This window comes from Quercus lobata, chromosome 5 (genome assembly GCF_001633185.2).
Source record: "Quercus lobata isolate SW786 chromosome 5, ValleyOak3.0 Primary Assembly, whole genome shotgun sequence".
In the NCBI taxonomy this organism is placed as follows: domain Eukaryota; kingdom Viridiplantae; phylum Streptophyta; class Magnoliopsida; order Fagales; family Fagaceae; genus Quercus; species Quercus lobata.
In genome coordinates, this window is record NC_044908.1 from 80,186,225 (window position 1) to 80,209,184 (window position 22,960).

The window sequence follows — 22,960 nt, forward strand, 5'->3', positions numbered from 1 at the left end:
TCTTTGATGGAGGCAACTATGCTTTTTGGAAGGTCCGAATGAGGGCTTTCTTGTGTGCTATAGATGAGTCAATGTGGGATTCCGTAGAGAATGGGTATGTTACACCCACTACTGCTAAGTCCGAATGGGACAAGGTAGCTCTTGCATTAGCTAATGCGAATAGTAAGGCCATTAATGTTATATTCTGTGGTGTGTCCCCTGATGAGTTTCACAGGATATCGCACGTGGAGACAGATTAGGAAGCTTGGACGATCCTTGAAACGACCTATGAGGGTACCAAGAAAGCCAAGGATACGAAGCTTCAAATGTTGACCACCAGATTTGAAGAACTTAAGATGGGAGATGATGAGGCTTTTGATTCTTTCTATGGAAAGCTTAATGAGATTGTAATTGCCAAACTCAATCTTGGAGAGAAGATTGAAGACTCTAAGGTGGTGAGAAAAATTTTGAGGTCTTTATCGGAGAGTTTTTGAGCAAAAGTTACAGCTATAGAAGAGAGTAAAGACTTGGATGAGATCAAATCCAAGAGCTAATCGGATCTCTTCAAACATATGAGCTAGGACTGCCTTCTCATAAATCGAGCAAATCCCTTGCTCTTACAACCATCACCGAGAGAATGGACAACCCCTCCGAAGAGGATGATGTGGAGAAGGAAGTAGTTTTCCTTACAAAGAACTTCCGAAAATTTCTAAAGATGAACAACAGTGGGAAGCCTTTCAACAGAGGAAAGTTTTCATCACCCAAGGGTGATAGGAAGGAATTTGGGAAGAAAGATGGGAAGGACTTTCAATCTACTCAAGGAATCACTTGCTTCGAGTGCAATGGACATGGACACATCAAGAAAGAATGTCTGAATTATTTGAGAACGAAGGGCAAGGCATATGCCACAACTCTCAGTGATTAAGATTCTTCCAACTCAGATTCGGAGGACAGCTGTGATGAAGAAGGAAATTTCTTAGCATTTATGACTATTACTCATGTTGAATCTTCAGAGGACTTGAACTTGCTTGTGTAAGAACTTGGGGAGCATAGTGATGAGGAATCCATGGGAATTATCAGAGAATCAGATGCTGAAGAAAATGAAGATACAGCTGGTCTTAGAGAAAACTACAATTCTCTACTTTAGAAGTCAGGCGAATATGCAAAGATGGCTAAGGCAGCTGTGAAAAAGATGAAGAAAGCTGAGGAGGACTATAGAAGTCTACTAGTGAGATATAAGGAGGCCAAATGCGAGATAGAGACGCTAAATGGCGAACTAAACGAAGCTTACACCAAGGTGAAATTCCTTAAGCTTGAGGCGATTCGAGCGAATGCCAAGGTAGAGCAAGTCTCCACAAAGAAGCTTGATGATGTACTTTCATCTCAGAAGACCTTCTCCGACAAAACCAGATTAGGATACACCGGAGGAAGTAGTTCAGCTGTGAACATCTCCAAAGAAGTGAACTTTGTGAAGGCCAAAGAGCCAATTGTAGTTGTCCCAACTGTTGAGAAAGTCAATGTGGAGAAGAAGAAGAATATGGCTGAGCAAAGGGTGTTGAACAAGCCTCGCAACCAATCAATGGTTAGGTCTGAAGCCAAAGGGAGATCACCTCCAAAATTACAAAGAGGTCCGAGAGCAAACCATGTATGCAATTATTGTGGAATACAAGGACACACCAGACCCAATTGTCATAAGCTGAAAGCATTGAATAATGCTAGGGACCAAAGGTCAAGAGGACCAAGAGATGACAGGAGGAATTGGACTGTTGGGCAACCACGAAGTCAAAATGAAGATTCCGGTGTGGTGGATGTAATGAAGATGATTGAGGCATTCACCACATGTTTGGCGAACTTCAACAGTAAGTTTGAAGGTCACAATTCACGTACCCAATCCTATAGGGATATCACCCCAAATGCACGTGACATGTGGGTGAAGAAGGGTACTCATGCATGATTATCTCCCATGTCCATGCATCAATACTTCCAATGCTTAGAATTATAGGTTCATGCATCATATCATGCATTGTTTTCTATTTATAACATTTTTTTTAAGTTTTGTTGTTGTTGATCTTACTATTCTTGTTTTGTTTTAGAGTGTGTTCAAAATTCAAAAACCCATAAAAATTGAAAAATTTTCAAAAAGTTTGATCACTTGTCTTTGTGTATGTCACATGTAAGTTTGGCCTAGTACCTTCGTACTTATGGCGTAGTGCATTTATGAGCCTAGCTTGTTCTGTATGCACATAAATCTTTGTGGGAGAAATCTTGAAATTTTTGTGTGATTGTTGTAAATAGATCTTCAAGCTTGTTATGAATGATTGGTCAATAATCTTGATGGTCTTGATACTTGCATAGACTTGTGCCTATATCTCTTCCCACTTTATTTTTATGTTTTTGCTATAGAGTTCACCAAATGTAAATCTCCAAATGAAAAGAGATATTGAGCTGCAAAAGCCTGTCGTACATACTAGTATTTGACTAGGAAAAAGGGAAAGCAACTTTTAAATTAAAATGAAAAGGTGCTCAAGAGCCAAAGGCTAACTCTCATTGATGAAATATCAAAAATTTCAAGCACTAATCTCAAAAAGAGATGAAATATCCAAAAAGGGATCAATTGTAATGAATTATGCAGAGGCCAAATGAAAAGCTTCTAAGAATTGTAGTCATTCTCTTGTGGGAGGTCATATATACTAATTTCTATAATAGAGATAGACCACTTGATTTCGAACCAGTTGTGTATGACTTGATTGAATTGATCATTGAAGCGTCACTCTAGACTATGGACTATTTCACATTTGATACTCACACACAACACACGAGACTTTGTTCAAATAATGTCTATCTCATTTGTGTGATTGTACTTGTTCAAATGTGATGTGTATGCTCAAATACTTCCTGATCAAACCCAAAAAGATTTTTGAGTGTTTTATATGTTTTTGAAAGTGATTTTGTACTTTCATGTTTCTAGTTTCTGTTCAAAATGCATGTTTGTGTTTTTCATCAAAACCTGGTTCAGAGGTTGTTTCGTGAGAAGTTCGCGACTTAGAGCTTCCCGCGAAATGTGCTTGAGGGAAATCAAAAGTCATATTTTTCATACAAAAACTCTCGCTACTACCTCACAGGTATTTCGCAACTAACCTCTTCTCGCGAAATCATTTTTAGGCAAAACCTGAATTTTTCTCAAAATCACACAGAAACTTTCACGACTAACTCACACCTAATTCGCGACTAACAGCTTCTCACGAAAGCATTTGTGCTTCAGTGGCTCTTCTTGTGACTTCCTCGCGACTATTTCACTATTGCCTAACCCGCGAAAAACACGTGTTTTCAGTTTCTATGTAGCAGATGTGACAGCTTTTCAAACACTTTTCACTTCCCTCGCACAAGTCCCTCGAACCCCTTTCAACCGAAATCACTATTTCATTCAAACCCCATCATTTTCAAGCAAATACTCTATAAAATCTTTTCAAGGTATGTGTTTCTAACACTATTTTCACTTTTTATTTTCGGATTATACAGATTTTGTGCTTAGGGTTTTGAAAATTGGGGATTTTCGAAAATTGGGTTGGGTTTCCTAGTTTTTGTGAAAATTTTTTCAATCTCTTGATTAGGCTTAGTCGCATTTGATGTTTATGTATTTGTGCTAGCCCCTTGTGGCATTTTAAGGTTGTATTGAGGCATTTTTCAATCTGTTCATGCATTCTTCATAACAGTTATGCACTGCTGCGTGATAGGTGTTTGTCAAAATGTCCAAGTGACATTCTTATGTTGAATTGGACTCAAGTGAGTTCCGATGATAGGTTTTTGTCTTGTATAATCATGCTTACCATGTTTTGGTCTTTGTCTTTGTATTTCACACACTTTGCCATGTTGCACACACTAGGCACACACCTAAGCCCCTTCTTAGCACCCCCATGTTGCAGTCTCATGCTGCAGTCTCATGCATCAGCACATGCATACACATGCATCAACAAATGCACAACCTATGCACATACAGACACATTTACCTCTTTCATGCATTGTGAGTCTGATTACATGGTTTAACATCTTTAGCATGTTGTATTGTGTTTATTTACTCTGTTTTTGAGTTGTTTTGTTATGTTTTAGGTTGTTTTACCTTTAAGTTGAACCAATGTGAAGCTAATCAAGTTTATTGTGTTTTGTTTTGTGTTTCTACTTTTGGTTCTTTTCTGTTTTTGCATTCCTTTGCACAAATGGCTCCTACTACGCATGTAACCACCAAGAAGCCATCTTCCAAATGCGCATGCACTGATTCTACTCATTTCAAGTCTACTGATGCTGATATGAAGTTTAATGATTGCTACAAGGGAGCAACCATTATCATGGAAAGGGTGGTCAATTTAGAATCCCTTGAGGGCACTTTTATCCCTGAGGTGTTCAAAGAAAGGACATGGACCAAACTCTTGAACCCGGTTGAGGTTGTCTATTCAGAGATCATAAGGGAGTTCTTCTCCAATGCTACTATAGATAGAGATCGTATAGAGTGCTGGGTAAGGCACAAGGAATTTGTGATTACAAGGGAGATCATCCAAGATTTTTTGGAAGTTCGTCCAACCTCACAACCAATTGCAGTGCAATATAAGGATAGATTGGGATCTACCATTGAGATGATAAGGACACTTAGTGGCACACCTAAGAAATCATCCATGAACACAATACCATTTTCACCGAAGATGAGAGCTTTGGCATATGTGATGATCCACAACTTATATCCGGTCACCAACCTCACCACTTTATTTGCTCCAAGGACAAGATTTTTGTATGATCTCTTTACCCACAAAGAGATAGTTATTTGTGGACATATCTTCCATGTGTTGAAGAAGAGTATTGAGAAGCAGAATTCAAGAACTGTAATGCCATTTCCCTCATTGATTATGGGATTAATTGTGAAGACAAAGCTCAAATTCCCGAGTGGCCTCACTGTGGTTCCAAGGGACTATCCCATTGGTGCACACACAGTCACCAAGAGCACAACCCATATCAAAGGTTCCAAGACAGGTGTGCATATGATACCACAGGTTCGTGTTGTGGACGAGGGTGAAGATACGGAGGAGGAGATTGACAAATTCACTTCTGCCACAGAGCCATCAGCTCAGCCATCATCCTCAGCACTCGAGGACCAGACAGACTCGACCGTCTTCTTGACAGAGTAGAGCAGATGTACACTATGTTAGATTCCCATATGCGGCACACAGCGGACCAATTTGCTTATGTCCAGGGTCAAATCATACACTTATCATCTTAGATCCATGACTTATCCGTCAACCATGGTTTAGACTCCATGTCCGACCAGTTTTAGCCCTTTGGCCATTCCGGTCAAAAAGGGGGAGAAAAATTTCAAGGGGGAGCTTGCACAGTGTTAGGGGGAGCATATGTTCAGACTTAGAAACATTGGTTTATTGGTTATCAATTTATTTGGGTTTATTTTTTTGCTTCTATAACTGCTGTTTTTACTATTTTTGTTTAAGACTTCAGTACAATTTGCTCTTAAATGTTTTTCAGTTTATATTCAGTATGTTTGTGACTATCTCAATGCTTGTGTAGCATTCTCTTTGTACTTTTAGATGTTGCTAAAATGTCTTAAGTACTTCACACTTGTGCCCTGGTAGGACTGTTCCTAGATGCATATAGTTCGTGTATTTTGCATTGGTTGTATGATTGGACATGTAAGTAATCATAAGTGATTGCTTCGTTGTACATGTTCGGATGAACATTTACTTGTTATATGTTCATTGGAGTCATTCTTTAATGACTTCCCTTGTTTGATCAAGTGTTTGTTTCCATGGTATCTATTGTTTACATACTTGATCGCACTATGCTTGCTCTTGTTCATACCTTGTGTTCAACTTGTCATAAGTTTAATGAAAGTTTTGTTTATGTGCGAGTGTTTCAAGTTACAAGTATAAATTGCAAGTGCTTCACAGTTTCTAGATTAGGTGTGAGTGAGTTTTGCCATTGTTCCCAAACTCACATTTAAGTCTAGAGTCTGTTGTTAGGGGTTTTGTCACGGAATAGCCAAAGGGGGAGATTGTAAAGTTGTGATTTACAAATTTGTATTTTGTTTGCTTTTATTCCGTGCCAAATTTGATTGTAATTATTTTCAATCTTGTGTATCCTGTATTTATTGTGGGATGTAATTGTAAGGGTTGTATGTTAGAGAGAGAAAGTGTGTGAAGACTCAAGCAAGTGAAGCCAGAAGACTTCTCGCGGGTGTCTTGTGACTAAGCTTCCTACGAAGCGAAGCATGTGCCTTGCACATGACTGGAATGCGAAAATTTTGTACAGATGGAGACAGCTGTGTCTCGCGAGTATCTCGTGGGTAAGGCCTTCCCGCAAGACACCCGCGAGACATTCTGTTCTGCTAGTCTATATTGCCTAATACACACTTTCTGTACCCTCACTATATATACCCATATTACCCACAAATGTGAAAGAGAGTTTCTGAGAGAAAATCCTAGCTAAAACACTTGAGAGTTAGAAATTGTTATACCAACAATTCTCTACACATTTGTTTGTGGAATTTCCTCATCTCCTACCTCTCCATTTCCATACCATTGAGAGGTCAATAGCCCAAACACTTACCACACCTTTTGAGAGTGTCCAGTGAGGTTATGGTGCTGCTGGGAAACATTGGAAGAAGCCAAGGATGGTAGATGCAACATGGAGCTTGTTGCGGGATCCAGAGAGCTAGACAAGACACGGTTCCGAGAAGCCTTGTTGGAGTAGGAGCTTGGAGGGCTTCGGTACAGAGGGTAGATTAGGCTTGGAGGGTCTCTTGCTTACCCATGTATCCTAACTGATTGTCTAGTGGATCGATTTCCGTTTGGAAGGTGGCAGAGAGGTTTTTCGTCGAGTTTTTCGATTTCCTCTTCGATAACACGTCTCGGTGTTATCTGTGTTTACATCTCTCTTCCCTACTCTTGTTCATTTCATTTTACTGCTGTGTTGTTTTAAATATGAATTAGAGTAGCTCTCTTGTTTGTTTGCTTGCGTTTATACTATTCCGCACTTAGTATTAAGTTAGTGTAAAATCAATCAAGTCGTAATTTGAATTGGGGCTCTAAACAAGCTCTTGTGTTTTCACACATTTCGAGCTTTCAGATGAAACACCTTGGCGTTTGTTTGCTTCACCTTTTGCTACTTCTTCAATATGAAGGATGCCAAGAGGAGGGTAATGACTCAGGGAGCAATCCTATTAAAAATATTAAAGGCTGATGCATCTCCATAGATGTCCCCCTCATAAACCCCCAACCTTGTATTTTTTGTTTTGTTTTTGCCTTTATCTTTCGAGGAATTAAATTGAACTCTTTTCTTCTACCTACACTTGGATGAACTCTAGTCAACCATAAAATATTTTTCGTTGAGACAACAATTTCTCTTCTGGTTAGTTCAATTTTTTAATTGATATATATCATTAATGAGTACTTTTTAGGGGACAGAGTGCTATGAATAACAATACACATAAACATATAATAAAAAATAAAAATTAAAACTATAAAAATCAATATAAGATAAAAGCTATTGATCACCCTAAAATTCCAATTGTTGGCTAATTTATCTTTGATTGTAGAATGAAAATATTATTTTTGAGTTAAAAAAGAATAAGATTAAAATTTTGAGATTGTGATTGTGATTGTTCTTTTAAGCAATGCCCAACAGCCTCCATCAAATGTTATTCCATATATATAAAGCCAAATTGAGAGAAAATTTAATTAGATTTCAACTGTAGGCTAATTTTGTGCCGTGTGTCCACTTAATTTTTTTAATCTTTGTGACAAGTAAGTTAATGAGTGAAAAATACTAAGAGCTCAATATTGATGAACTATAAAAAAATAAAATGAAAATGAATCATATATTTACTTAAGAAAAACTACCGCATGCTCTATCTTATTAAAATTATAATAAAAATGATCATAACTAGTAATGTTAAATTTAAGCAGTAATTTTAACATCCATCTACCTTGAACTTCCTTACCTCACTGTAAGTTCTTCCTAGTTCTTCCTAGTCTACTTCAAGGTTAGAGCAATCTAAGACAGAAAAGAACTAATGAGATCTCTCAAGGTCTTTGCTTGAAGGTCAGAACAAGCTAAGCTAGATAAGAATGTGTATTAGACGTGAGCTCTCTTCTTTCCTTTTGTAGTTGCATGTAGCTCCTTGCCTATAGTGTTAGAGCACGATGTATTGAATTATAACCCATTACCTCTAGAAGCACCGTTTTCTTTCCTTTTGAAGTTGCATGTAGCTCCTTGCCTGTAGTGTTAGAGGCTTAGAGCACGATGTATTGAATTATAACCCATTACCTCTAGAAGCACCGTCAACATTGAATTTGAACCTTCTTAGAGGAGGTCTACTCCATCTTACAGCCATATATCAAACAGTTTTCGGCTTAACGATTGGAATACCCACCGCTTCCTGACGAACATTTATTTATTTATTCTTATAATTTGATTAATTATATTTTTTTTTGATAAAAAAATGTGTTTATATTTAAATTCATCCATGCGTATACATGGGTTGTAATTAAGATAGTAAAAATGAATAATGAAAATTCAATGTGATATTAACATATCCAGTGAAAAGCATCAAGAATGAAATTAGATAGATAGAAAATGTACCATTGTAGTAATGGGATATTTTAGAGATTTTTTTTTTTTTTTTCTTTTCCAACTCCATTAAAAACAAAATTGGTGATTGTTACTCATGGTCTCTTTCTCCTAATTAAGCAGTCACCAAAATCACAAGTGCACTATAGTTTGGTTTATAAGATTTATATAACAAATATATTACTGTTCCGTTTGGGTAGAGAAATATATACCATTCCTACTACAATTAATTTGGAACAACTATTCATTAGTATTTTGAATTCCATTAAAAATGAAATTGGTAATTGTTACTCATTTTGTTGTTTTGTTTTGGTAAATAAGGATAATTTATTCAGTAGAAGAAAAAGAGGGACTAGGGGACCCTGTCCGTTGGCATTAACTAGTGCCCAATCCAGAATACAGTTGATGGGTCAGAGACTTTCACTTGCCAAGTTATACAAAGAGATGCCGAGCATGCCCAATTGTGGGCCAAACCATTAAATGAGCGGTCGAATGGACTAGTCTAAGCACAAGATGGGCTTGATAACAACACCAATTACAATTTCCACATCACCTTCACCGCGAGTAAGGCTGCCTTAGCTTGGGCTTGAAGCAGGGCAAGATGTGACAATGCTTATACTTTATAGGGACTCTTTTATATTGGAGTAAAAAACATTTGGAAAGAAGACCAATGTTCTAGGGAAAAATGGGTAAATATCCTTAAATTTAAAACTATGTAGCAAAATCCCCCATGTTTCGAAACTATCAAGCAAAATATATCTGTTTTTGGAATTCGATTTTAAGAAAATCGAGTTACAGGTGGAACTCGACATTAGCAATGTCGAGTTCTATGCATATTTTGCCACTTAAAATTTTTTGAAAATTTCAGTGAAACTTGACATTACTAATGTCAAGTTCTACTTAAAATATACTTAGAACTCGATTTTGAGGATATTGAATTTTACACAGAAATCGATTTTGTTGAAATCGAGCTCCAAATAAGGGCATTTTGCTAAATAGTTTGGAAAGTGTGGTATTTTGTTACATAGTTTTAAAATTAAAGGTATTTACCTATTTTGGCCTGTTCAATTGCTTTGAACTTTGAAGCAGGGAGGGTGAGGTCTACTACTTTGAAGCAGTTGATTTTTTCAATCTTGGAGATATTTGGAGTTCAGGAGATGAACCCATGTCTTATCTGCGTAAGAGATCAAGGCTTTATTTAGATCATCGGTTCTTCTAAGGCCAAGATCTTCAATTGATTTAAGTTTAAAAAGTGAAGACCATGCTCTCAGGTATGCTGTCTATTTTGTAATATGAAAGTTCATTTGTTATTGGTATATGTGCCACATATTATTTAGCAATTTTTGGAATAGACATTAACCCCTAATACGCCAAAACCTTGTGTTAGAGAGGTAAATCATCCTTAAGTGTACCAAGTAGAGAGTCTGGTTTAATGGTTTACTTCTTATATTATAGAGAATTTGGTTTAAGTGTATGGAATAATTGGAAATTGGTTATTACCTGCTCGAGCACTGAGGTATAGTATAGAGCCCTCTCCAATAAAACTTATGAACTTCTATGGCTTCAATGGCTCCTAGTTGATGCAAATTGGGTTGGTGATCCTACCACTAGCTATTGTTTTTTGCTTGGTACCTCCCTTCCTAGTTTAGTAAGAAGCAATATATATGCAATTGCCCGCTCCAACATAGAGGTTGCATATAGAGTCCTCGCCAATACCACTTCAAAACTGTTATAGCTTCGATGGCTCTTAGCCCATTCGTATGCTCCTCACACGACTAGCACCCATATCGACTATGACAATTGGAGTGCTATTCATATTGCTCCACAAGCCCACCAAACACATTGACATCGATTGCCACTTCATCTGTCACCATCTTCACCATAATAGCATCCACTTGCAATTTGTCTCGTTTGAAGATCAACTTGTTAATGTGTTCACAAAATTTCATCCACCTAGCAGTCTTTGTGACTCATTTTCGAAATCAAGTTGGCTTGAGCCATTAGTATATCTATTATAGTTAATGCAAAATAATTTTCATATTTATTGTACATGTATTCAGTCCTCAATCATGACTTGAACCAAAGATGTGTTAGCTTTGGTGTGTAAGGCAGACTGTAGTTTTGTTTAGTTTTTTCTGCAATAAAGATTGAACATCCACACACAAAAAAAAAAAAAAAAAAAAAAAAAAAAAAAAAAATCATGACTTGAATTAACCTTGATTCAAGACAAAATTAAGGTTCTAGGTAAACTCTTTCCAGTATAACTCTCTGAAATTTCAATGTATACCCCTCTCCTATACAAACAAAACATACCGAATAGAGTAGTCTTTACATTCAGTAATTCTTGTTCATTTCCTCTATTCTTTTCTATATTCACCATAATATACATAAAATAGTTTGTTAAAGAGAGATAAATCTTCGTAAATGTACCAAGAACAGAATATGGTTATATGCTTTAGTTCTTAGATTGAATGTTTGACCAGGGACTCATGGTGGAAATTAAAGAGGAAACAGATGAATTAGTATTGATACCATATGACCAAAAAAAAAAAAAAAAACAGGAATATAATCATATTTCAGTTAAATTATGTAAGATAAAATTCAATAAATTCTACTGCTTCTCTAATAAAAAATTCATGTCCAATTATTTTGAATATTCATTCACTTCAATTAATATTGACAAAGGTTTTCTGATTTTTCTCAAAGTTTTCAAAATGAATATATAACCACGACATGATTATGTTTAGAACACATGCTAGCTATCGACCTTGAGCCATTGTAATAGTAACATTGTTAACAGAGCATATATTTTGACTGCTTTGAGAGGACTTTGTAGCTAAGTCCATTTGCCTTTCAGTGTATGCTGGTTTCTTTGGATGAGGCAGATCAACAATTTCACTTTTAAGCATTGAAACAACAACAGATGCAGTTGGCCTATCTTTAGCAATTTCTTGCACGCACAACAGCCCGACATGTATGCATCTCAACATCTCCATTTCAAACCGTTTTTCATAAACCATCGAGTCTATCAATGCTAGAATGTTGTCTACATTCCACAATTTCCATGCCTGGAAAATATAAACAAGATTCAAATTGTTTGCACAAATACCAATACTAATTATAAAAATAAAAAATAAAACAGAGCAAAGGAGGTTTTAAAAAATGAGGCAATAAGATGACTTACTAGTCCTAAAAGGGTCAGGGATTGCTCATCATCATAAAAAGTAATTCTTCTTCCACTAACTATCTCTAGTAACAACACTCCAAAACCAAAGACATCTGACTTCTCTGAAAATCGTCATTCTATAGCATATTCAGGGGACATATAGCCACTAAATTCCATCAATAAAACACATCCAGATCTTGTCATTTCATATATTAGTATTGCTACCAAATTAAATTTAACAAATCAAGGGTACTTACTAAGTTCCGACAACCCTTCTAGTGTCAACTTGGTCTTCGTTACCTCTAAAAATTCTGGCCGTACCAAAATCTGATATTTTTGGATTTAGTTCTTTATCCAACAAGATGTTACTTGCCTTTAGATCTCTATGAATAATTCTTAATCTAGTATCCCTATGAAGGTATAGCAGACCTCGACCAATTCCTTCAACAATGTTGAAGCGTTTTGTCCAATCTAGCAATTCATTTTTGTGTGGATCTAATGAATTTAATCAAAATGAAACAAAAGAAAGAACGTAAAAATTAAACTTACAAGATGAATGAATATGAAGTTTGCAAAAGTTTATTTGGTAAAATTCATCAGAAAATTATGTTTCAACTGAAGTACCACAGCAAAGAATATTGTTCCATTATCTCATAACACAGTGACAAAATATTTCTGTTAAAAAATTAACATCTAATTTGAGTCAAGGCACAAATCTGTTATATAACTCTACTCCAAGTTCATTGATTCTAATTGATCCTACATAGAATCTAAGTAATGTAATCATAATCTTATTTGGAGTGCAAACGAATAAATAATAATTCAAGTATTGTAACCAGGTTTACTTACTATTAGTTCAGAATTGAGTCTACTATAAATATTCTTTAATGGGTTCGCTGTAATAAATAGAGTTTAATAATAGAGCCGTCAAGAGCTTCTGTTGTTGTGGATGTAAGTCTCTAAGGCTAAACCACCTTAACTCCAGATTTACTAATACCATGCAAAAAGAGAGCAAAATTAAATTGATGTATATTAGAAAATATGAAAAAGACAAATAAGGAAAAAGAAAAAGAAAAAGAAAAAAAAGAAAAAAGAAAAAAGAAAAAAAGATAACAAAGGGAATTAACATGGCGCACGTACCATAGTAGGATTAGAAGTACTGTACAAGGACTCTGAGTAGGATTAGTATAATAAACTTGTATTAGAGGTTTATAAAAGACTTGTGACTAGGATTGGCCCTTAACATCTTTAGCAATTTTTATACACGAAATTATAAAATAAATAAAAAGGTGAAATATTCTTGTTAAAAGAAAGGGAATCAAAATTAACTAACCGAATAGAAATGCATCTAGACTTTTGTTTGACATGTATTCATAGATCAACATCCTCTCTTCTCCTTCAACACAGCAACCAAGGAGCTTGACAAGATTCCGATGTTGGAGTTTAGATATTACCACCACCTCATTCATAAATTCTTCTAAGCCTTGTAACGACCCAAGGAAAAGTGTTACCCACATCTGCGCTATACCTCAAAAAGACTAGTCACAATTGAAACTCCTTGTTATTATTAATAAAACCCAGTTCAACCCAATAAATACCCGATGTGGGACTCATCACACACCCACACACATCACACAATCAATCAAATTGGGGCATCACAATCTCCCCTACTTAAATCCCTAACGTCCTTGTTAGGGCCCACTTTGTAGGATAGTGTCTCCGAACCCACACGGGATTACCGGGCTGGCTCTGATACCATATGTAACGACTCAAGGAAAAGCGCTAGCCACATTTGCGCTATACCTCAACAGAACTAGTCACAATTGAGGCTCCTTATAATTGTTAATAAAGCCCAGTTCAACCTAGTAAATACTCGATGTGGGACTTATCACACACCCACACACATCACACAATCAATCAAATTGGGACATCACAATCTCTATAATGACCCCACCCCACCTGTGTAGATATTTTCCGCTTCGGGGTCCCATACCCCTCACGGTTTTGTTCTTTCCCAAAGCACACAGCAGTGGGGGAAAAGGCCTCTACACATTGAAGGGAGGTCATTCCTTATAAAAACATTTCCATGTGCTTCCCTAGGCAATGTGGGATTCCATGAAATTCAAGACCCCTCTTTTTGGGTCACTATAATCCACCCCCCTTACGGGCACAAGTGTCCTCGTGTGTGGGGCCCACACTTCCGGCTAGGGCACGACTCTGATACCATCTATAATGACTCCACCTCACCTATGTAGATATTGTCCACTTTGGGGTCTCATACCCCTCACAGATTAGTTCTTTCCCAAAGCATACAGCAGTGGGGGAAAAGGCATCTACACATTGAAGGGAGGTCATTCCTTATAAACACATTTCCATGTGCTTCCCTAGGCAATGTGGGATTCCATGGAATGCATGACCCTTCTTTTTGGGTCACAACAATCCACCCCCTTACGAGCACACGCGTCCTCGCGTGTGGGGCCCACACTTCCGGCTAAGGCATGGCTCTGATACCATCTGTAACGACCCCGCCCCAACTGTGTAGATATTGTCCGCTTTAGGGCCCATGTCCCTCACGGTTTTGTTTTCCCTTAAAGCACACAGTAGTGGGGGAAAAGGTCTTTACACATTTAAGGGAGGTCATTCCTTATAAACACATTTCCATGTGCTTCCCTAGGTGATGTGGGATTCCATGGAATACAAAACCCCTCTTTTTGGGTCACTACAATCCACCCCCTTATAGGCATAAGCGTCCTCGCGTGTGGGGCCCACACTTTCGGCTAAGGCATGACTCTGATACCATCTGTAATGACCCCACCCCACCTGTGTAGATATTGTCCGCTTTGGGGTCTCATACCCTTCACAGTTTAGTTCTTTCCCAAAGTATACAGTGGTGGGGGAAAATACCTCTACACATTGAAGGAAGGTCATTCCTAATAAACATATTTTCATGTGCTTCCCTAGGCAATGGGGGATTCCATGGAATGCAAGACCCCTCTTTTTGGGTCACTACAATCCACCCCCTTACGAGCACACGCGTCCTCGCGTGTGGGGCCCACACTTCCGACTAGGGAATGGCTCTGATACCATCTCTAACAACCCCACCCCACCTACGTAGATATTTTCCGCTTTGAGGTCTCATACCCCTCCCGGTTTTGTTTTTTCCCAAAGCACACAGTAGTGAAGGAAAATACCTCTACACATTGAAGGGAGGTCATTCCTTATAAACACATTTCCATCTGCTTCCCTAGGCAATGTGGGATTCTATGGAATGCGGGATTCTATGGAATGCAAGACCCCTCTTTTTGGGTCACTACAATCCACCCCCTTACGAGCACACGCGTCCTCGCATGTGGGGCCCACACTTTTGGCTAGGGCATGACTCTGATACCATCTGTAACGACCCCGCCCTAACTGTGTAGATATTGTCCGCTTTAGGGCCCATGTCCCTCACGGTTTTGTTTTCTCTTAAAGCACACAGTAGTGGGGGAAAAGGTCTCCACACATTGAAGGGAGGTCATTCTTTATAAACACATTTCCATGTGCTTCCCTAGGTGATGTGGGATTCCATGGAATGCAAGACCCCTCTTTTTCGGTCACTACAATCCACCCCCTATCGGGCACAAGCGTCCTCGCGTGTGGGGCCCACACTTCCGGCTAGGGCATGACTCTGATACCATCTGTAATGACCCCACCCTACCTGTGTAGATATTGTCCGCTTTGGGGTCTCATACCCCTCACAGTTTAGTTCTTTCCCAAAGCATACAACGGTGGGGGAAAATGCCTCTACACATTGAAGGGAGATCATTCCTTATAAACACATTTCCATATGCTTCCCTAAGCAATGTGGAATTCCATGGAATGCAAGACCCCTCATTTTGGGTCACTACAATCCACCCCCTTACGAGCACACGAGTCCTCGCGTGTGGGGCCGACACTTTCGGCTAGGGCATGGCTCTGATACCATCTGTAACAACCCCACCCCACCTGTGTAGATATTTTCCGCTTTGAGGTCTCATACCCCTCATAGTTTTGTTTTTTCCCAAAGCACACAGCAGTGAGGGAAAATGCCTCTACACATTGAAGGGAGGTCATTCCTTATAAACACATTTCCATGTGCTTCTCTAGGCGATGTGGGATTCCATGGAATGCAAGACCCCTCTTTTTGGATCACTACAATCCACCCCCCTTGCGGGCACACACATCCTCGAGTGTGGGGCCCACACTTCCGGCTAAGGCATGGCTCTGATACCATCTATAACGACCCCACCCCACTTGTGTAGATATTGTCCGCTTTGGGGTCTCATACCCCTTATGGTTTTGTTCTTTCCTAAAGCACACAACAGTGAGGGAAAAGGCCTCTACACATTGAAGGGAAGTCATTCCTTGTAAACACATTTTCATGTTCTTCCCCTAGGCAATGTGGGATTCCAAGGAATGCAAGTCCCCTCTTTTCGGGTCACTACAATCCACCCCCCTTACGGGCACACGTGTCCTCGCATGTGGGGCCCACACTTTCGGCTAGGGCATGGCTCTGATTCCATCTGTAACGACACCACCCTACTTGTGTAGATATTGTCCGCTTTGGGGTCTCATACCCCTCACAGTTTAGTTCTTTCCCAAAGCATACAGCGTTGGGGGAAAATGCCTGTACACATTGAAGGAAGGTCATTCCTTATAAACACATTTCCATGTGCTTCCCTAGGCAATGGGGGATTCCATGGAATGCAAGCCCCTCTTTTTGGGTCACTACGATCCACCCCCTTACGAGCACACGCGTCCTCGCGTGTGGGGCCCACACTTTTGGCTAGGGCATGGCTCTGATACCATCTTTAACGGCCCCGCCCCAACTGTGTAGATATTGTCCGCTTTAGGGCCCATGTCCCTCACGGTTTTGTTTTCCCTTAAAGCACACAGTAGTGGGGGAAAAGGTCTCTACACATTGAAGGGAGGTCATTCTTTATAAATACATTTTCATGTGCTTCCCTAGGTGATGTGGGATTCCATGGAATGCAAGACCCCTCTTTTTAGGTCACTACAATCCACCCCCCTTACGGGCACCAGCGTCCTCGCGTGTGGGGCCCACACTTCCGGTTAGGGCATGACTCTGATACCATCTGTAATGACCCCACCCTACCTGTGTAGATATTGTCCGCTTTGGGGTCTCATACCCCTCACAGTTTAGTTCTTTCCCAAAGCATACAGCGGTGGGGGAAAATGCCTCTACACATTGAAAGGAGATCATTCCTTATAAACACATTTCCATATGCTTCCCTAAGCAATGTGGAATTCCATAGAATGCAAGACCCCTCATTTTTGGTCACTACAATCCACCCCCTTACGAGCACATGAGTCCTCACGTGTGGGGCCCACACTTCCGGCAAGGGCATGGCTCCGATACCATCTGTAACAACCCCACCCCACCTGTGTAGATATTTTCCGCTTTGAGGTCTCATACCCCTCACAGTTTTGTTTTTTCCCAAAGTACACAGAAGTGAGGGAAAAGACCTCTACACATTGAAGGGAGGTCATTCCTTATAAACACATTTCCATGTGCTTTTCTAGGCGATGTGGGATTCCATGGAATGCAAGACCCCTCTTTTTGGATCACTACAATCCACCCCCCTTGCAGGCACACACGTCCTCACGTGTAGGGCCTACACTTACAGCTAAGGCATGGCTCTGATACCATCTGTAACGACCCCACCACACCTGTGTAGATATTGTCTGTTTTGGGGTCTCATACCCCTTATGGTTTTGTTCTTTCCTAAAGCACACAACAGTGGGGGAAAATGCCTCTACACATTGAAGGGAAGTCATTCCTTATAAACACATTTTCATGTACTTTCCCTAGGCGATGTGGGATTCCAAGGAATGCAAGTCCCCTCTTTTCGGGTCACTACAATCCACCCCCCTTATAGGCACATGCGTCCTCGCATATGAGGCCCACACTTTCGGCTAGGGCATGGCTCTGATATCATCTGTAACGACACCACCCTACCTGTGTAGATATTGTCCGCTTTGGGGTCTCATACCCCTCACAGTTTAGTTCTTTCCCAAAGCATACAACGGTGGGGGAAAATACCTCTACACATTGAAGGGAGATCATTCCTTATAAACATATTTCTATATGCTTCCCTAAGCAATGTGGAATTCCATGGAATGCAAGACCCCTCATTTTGGGTCACTACAATCCACCCCCCTTACGGGCACACGCGTCCTTGCATGTGGGGCCGACACTTTCGGCTAGGGCATGGCTCTGATTCCATCTATAACGACACCACCCTACGGGGAAAATGCCTTTACACATTGAAGGAAGGTCATTCCTTATAAACACATTTCCATGTGCTTCCCTAGGCAATGGGGGATTCCATGGAATGCAAGACCCCTCTTTTTGGGTCACTACAATCCACCCCCTTACGAGCACACGCGTCCTCGCATGTGGGGCCCACACTTCCGACTAGGGCATGGCTCTGATACCATCTCTAACAACCCCACCCCACCTGTGTAGATATTTTCCGCTTTGAGGTCTCATACCCCTCCTGGTTTTGTTTTTTCCCAAAGCACACAGTAGTGAGGGAAAAGGCCTCTACACATTGAAGGGAGGTCATTCCTTATAAACACATTTCCATGTACTTCCCTAGGCAATGTGGGATTCTATAGAATGCAAGACCCCTCTTTTTGGGTCACTACAATCCACCCCCTTACGAGCACACACGTCCTCGCGTGTGGGGCCCACACTTCCAGCTAGGGCACGACTCTGATACCATCTATAATGACCCCACCTCACCTGTGTAGATATTGTCCGCTTTGGGGTCTCATACCCCTTATGATTTTGTTCTTTCCTAAAGCACACAACAGTGGGGGAAAAGGCCTCTACACATTGAAGGGAAGTCATTCATTATAAACACATTTTCATGTGCTTCCCCTAGGCGATGTGGGATTCCAAGGAATGCAAGTCCCCTCTTTTCGGGTCACTACAATCCACCCCCCTTACGGGCACACGCCATCTTCTCAAAATCAAATAGCGGTAGCTCCTGGACTTTAACTTGGTTCAGAATGTCTCCAAGCATGTTTTCACTTGGAAATTGTTTATGTGATTCTCCTCTGTTGAATAATAAAATCCCATTTGCACTGTTTCTCCTTGCTGATTTTTACTACATTGTGAGTAATTTCTAATATATAGAAACATTTCCTAGTCCATTGTGTTGTTACTTTGTGGAAATATTACCTTTATGGTTAGCCATCCACCTCCACAATATGAATATGCAGATTGAAGTAAAAACTGTTCCTATGATCACGGTAATTCTGACTATTATTATCACATCTCCCTCTGTATCTATTAATCATAAAAAAGTATTAACTCCGCAATACCTTACAACTGGACCAGCAGTAAAGAACAACTTACCGAGTTCTGAAAAGGCAATGCGCATGTAAAGATCAACCCCACCGCTGGAGAATTTTTGTGGGTCAATTAGGCTTCTAGTCCATGACAAACAAGCAGTGCTAGTATCGTATGCATACGCTATACAAGAACAGTTCTCCAAACACTTTTGCCTGCATTCATCCTCAAGAACAGAAGATTAATCTGCAAAGTCTGGAACCTTCATCATTTTCAGTTTCAAAAACCCATCTGTTTTGCTGCCTTCACCGCCAGTAGTATTCACTCTCTCACACTTCAATGGTGTCCTTCTCACACATCCACTACTCCAATTTCCTCTATTCCATTCTTCTGTATTCCTTTACTCAAACCCCCCTAAACAGCTGCAAATTGGCAAACTTTGTGAATTACAACTTCCAAATGCCCCACACTTAGCATAAAAATCGCACTCACTCTGCAAAGCTTTCAACACCACCACCCAATCCTTCTTCTTATCATCCCAAGATCTTTGCTCCAAATTTCCATTCGAATTATGGACTAAATGTATCAAAGATTCAGTCACGTAAGAGAAACTTAAAGAAATTGTTCCTTTTTCATCAGTTTCAATACTAAATCCATTACGAAATGCAGAATCCATATTTGGTACCCCAATAAAAATCCGACCATTCCATTGACCACTGCGCCAATATGGGCTACGGTCTTTCCAAATGAAAGATTGAGGAAGACCAATATTAAGTGGATCAAAGCCCGAAGAGAAGCTTCCAATGGATGGATCAGAAGGGCTTTTCCATGATGTCAACTGAACTTTCTTACCTGTTCTTGCATTAGCGCTTATTTTCATCTTGGGCAACATTGTATTAGTAGGAAATTGAAAACCTTCCCATATGGTTGTCCTTGTGTTGTCTCGCAAGACCAGGTTCCCTAAATCTAAAAGCTGCGCACTTGGATTGACAACAGAGTTGGTAACATTCGATGACCAAAGAATCTCCATTTGTCCATTTAATACTACAAGGTTGCCGTCCTCAGATATAGTAAGAACCCCTGAATAATCCTTGAGGGGTTTCTCTCTGTTCGCTACCCATACGACTGTGAATACAGAAATTCTATTATACCATATTCCAAGATATCGATTTGTTGAATTCACTGGGCTGAAGAATCCCAGTTTGAAAGTACTCCCATTGGAGATTATGTAATCAGAGTCTGTGTCTTTGATGGATTGAGAAGATCTAATGGTGTCTACGGCAACGCCAAAGTTTAAACAAAGGCAACAAAGGACAAACAAGTTACTCTTGCTAAGAAATCCCATTACTTGTTTGAACCTACTTGGTGTGAGAATGCAGGAAAGGGTTCAGGGAGGCTTTGTTTATTTAACAATTTACGATGGATCTTTTTTATTTCTTCTTTGCTTCATAAAGCAGTATTTCTGAAAAGTCCGGTTTTCTAGTAAAAATGCTACTCCAGAATTTCGCAAGTCTAACATCTCAAAAAAATAAAATAAAATAAAAATAATAAAATGTGCCGTCTTTGCTCTTTAGTGTATACTAGCAGACGTTGATAATTCTCATAATCTTTTGTTGGCCAAAAAATGCAGCTGCTTTATTACGCTTAGAGTACTATAAATGCGTATTCTTTTTCTCACAAAACTATAAGTTTCATTAATTAAGTTTATGGTGAGACCCACAATTCATGTGAGAGGAGGAAATACGCATTTATAGTACTCCCGGAGTATTCAATAATATACTTCTGGCGTATTCAATAATTTTTCATTATTGAGTAATCTCGGAGTACCATAAATACATACTCTCTCATTTCACATAAATTGTAGTTCTCACTAATTAAGTTTATAGTGGGACCCACAATTCATGTGTGAGGAGGAAGTACACATTTATGATACTCTCAGAATATTCAATAATTTTCTAATTCTCATATGAATTGTGGGTTCCACTAATTAAGTTTATGGTGGGATCCATAATTCATGTGAGAGGAGTGCGTACGCATTTATGGTACTCTCAGAGTATTCAATAATTTTATAATAATTAGGTACTTCCGAAGTATCATAAATGCGTACTCTACCGGAGTATTCAACATTGAAAGAAACAAATGTTTTCCTCTTTTAATGTTATAAACTTATCTGTCATGCTTGATTGCTTCACACCTCTTACTTTAATTATCTACTTACCAAATACCAACACTTACAGCAACTTTTAGAAGAATTAGTTATTTAACACCGTGAGCGATAGCCGTGCCTCCCACTTCGAAGACTCGTCCCAAAACGCACGCTAAAATAGATGAAATACATGTATTATCGACCCAACAAAAATGTCTTAGACTTTTCGTTTCGTTTTTTGGATCAACCACGACGACTTTGACGGAAAAACAAAAAATCAAAAGTCATGACATTGATTGTTGCTCCATACAAAAAGGAGTAGTCTCCCTTTACTACTTCTCCTCCCATGAAATATTTTCATAATATAGCTAACACATTAGTTTACACCTATAAAAATAGGCCATCTATTATAAACGTTATTATTATTATTTTTTTCACTTCACATTTTGAATTTATATTATTTTATTTTATTAGTTAATTTGTTTTTATTGGTGTAGAATAAGATCTCTCTTTCATTTAAATGAGAATAGGAATCAGTCAACTATGACAACGAGAAACAAATAAAATTTTGAAGAATCACACTTGAATAATGTCAGTATGAAGTCAGTACATGGACTTGTAACTTGTAAGATTACACGGAAACAGGATCTTTTTTGCATTTAATATTACGCTTAGTTTTAATGGTTAAAACTTCTTTTCTTGATAGCAGTTGCATTGTATTAAATAAGGAAGAAGATGCATGGCAACACAGCTGATAGTACAAGTTCTTCAATTATAAAACTGCAAACTTCTGTTCAAGAGACTTTTCAGCTAGTGCACGAATAGGAAGATCCACTTTAATTTATGTTTAAACAGTTTAAAATGTCTACTTAATCCAACTTTTAGGTATTCCATATTTTAATTGAAAATATTAATTATATAGTAAATTGTTGAAGCCAAATATAGTATTTTTTTTTTTTTTTTTCTTGAACAAGTAGCTTGTGATTGTTTCGGTACAAAATATTTTCCGACTGAAAATGTTTTCAACTAAAAACATTTCCGACTGAATTAACTTCTTTTTTCCCCTAATTGGTTGTGGGTTGCATTTGAATCCTTTGGGATGAAAGTAATCATTTTAAATTATTCAAACTATTTTCTTTTTAATGTCAAGAGTATTCAACTTGAACAGCGATGAATGACTGAATGTGGATGTGGATGTGTTTTTGGTGCTACAATATCATCTAAATTTCATTTATATGCATTTTATATAATCAGATGTGAATGGTAAAAGAGTACGTCAAGTTTCTCTCGATGTCCTAGACCATCTAACAACGAAGGTAGGGAGTTTTCTAGGAAAGTGGTGATCCAAGTCACGTAGAATCCTAATGAAGAAGTCCATTTGTAAGAGAACAAACATTCGCGTACATCCAACTTAGGAATCAACTTAATGTCATCTTCTTCCGATGGCATTTTCTTGGACTGGGTATTTTTTCATACACGCTTAACTTATTTACTGAACTAAGTACACCCAACTTCACAATCAACATTGTTATCAAAAGTAATCAAAAATGAAGAAACAAATAATTGTATTACATCACTCAATAGAGCTGAATAGGGTAGGATTGGATTTTGGTTGTCTTGTGTCTATTTCCTGTCATCTCTTTGGAAGGGGAAAAGCCTGTGAGGATGGGAGTGGGACAGGTTGGGCAGGGCCGGCCCAAACGTT

At 38.9% G+C, this 22,960-nt stretch overlaps 1 pseudogene; it reads right to left on the bottom strand.

Annotated features, from left to right (window-relative positions):
• Window positions 1–11,363: 11,363 nt before the first annotated feature.
• On the bottom strand, window positions 11,364–20,454 carry LOC115991245 (annotated as a pseudogene).
• Window positions 20,455–22,960: the final 2,506 nt, after the last annotated feature.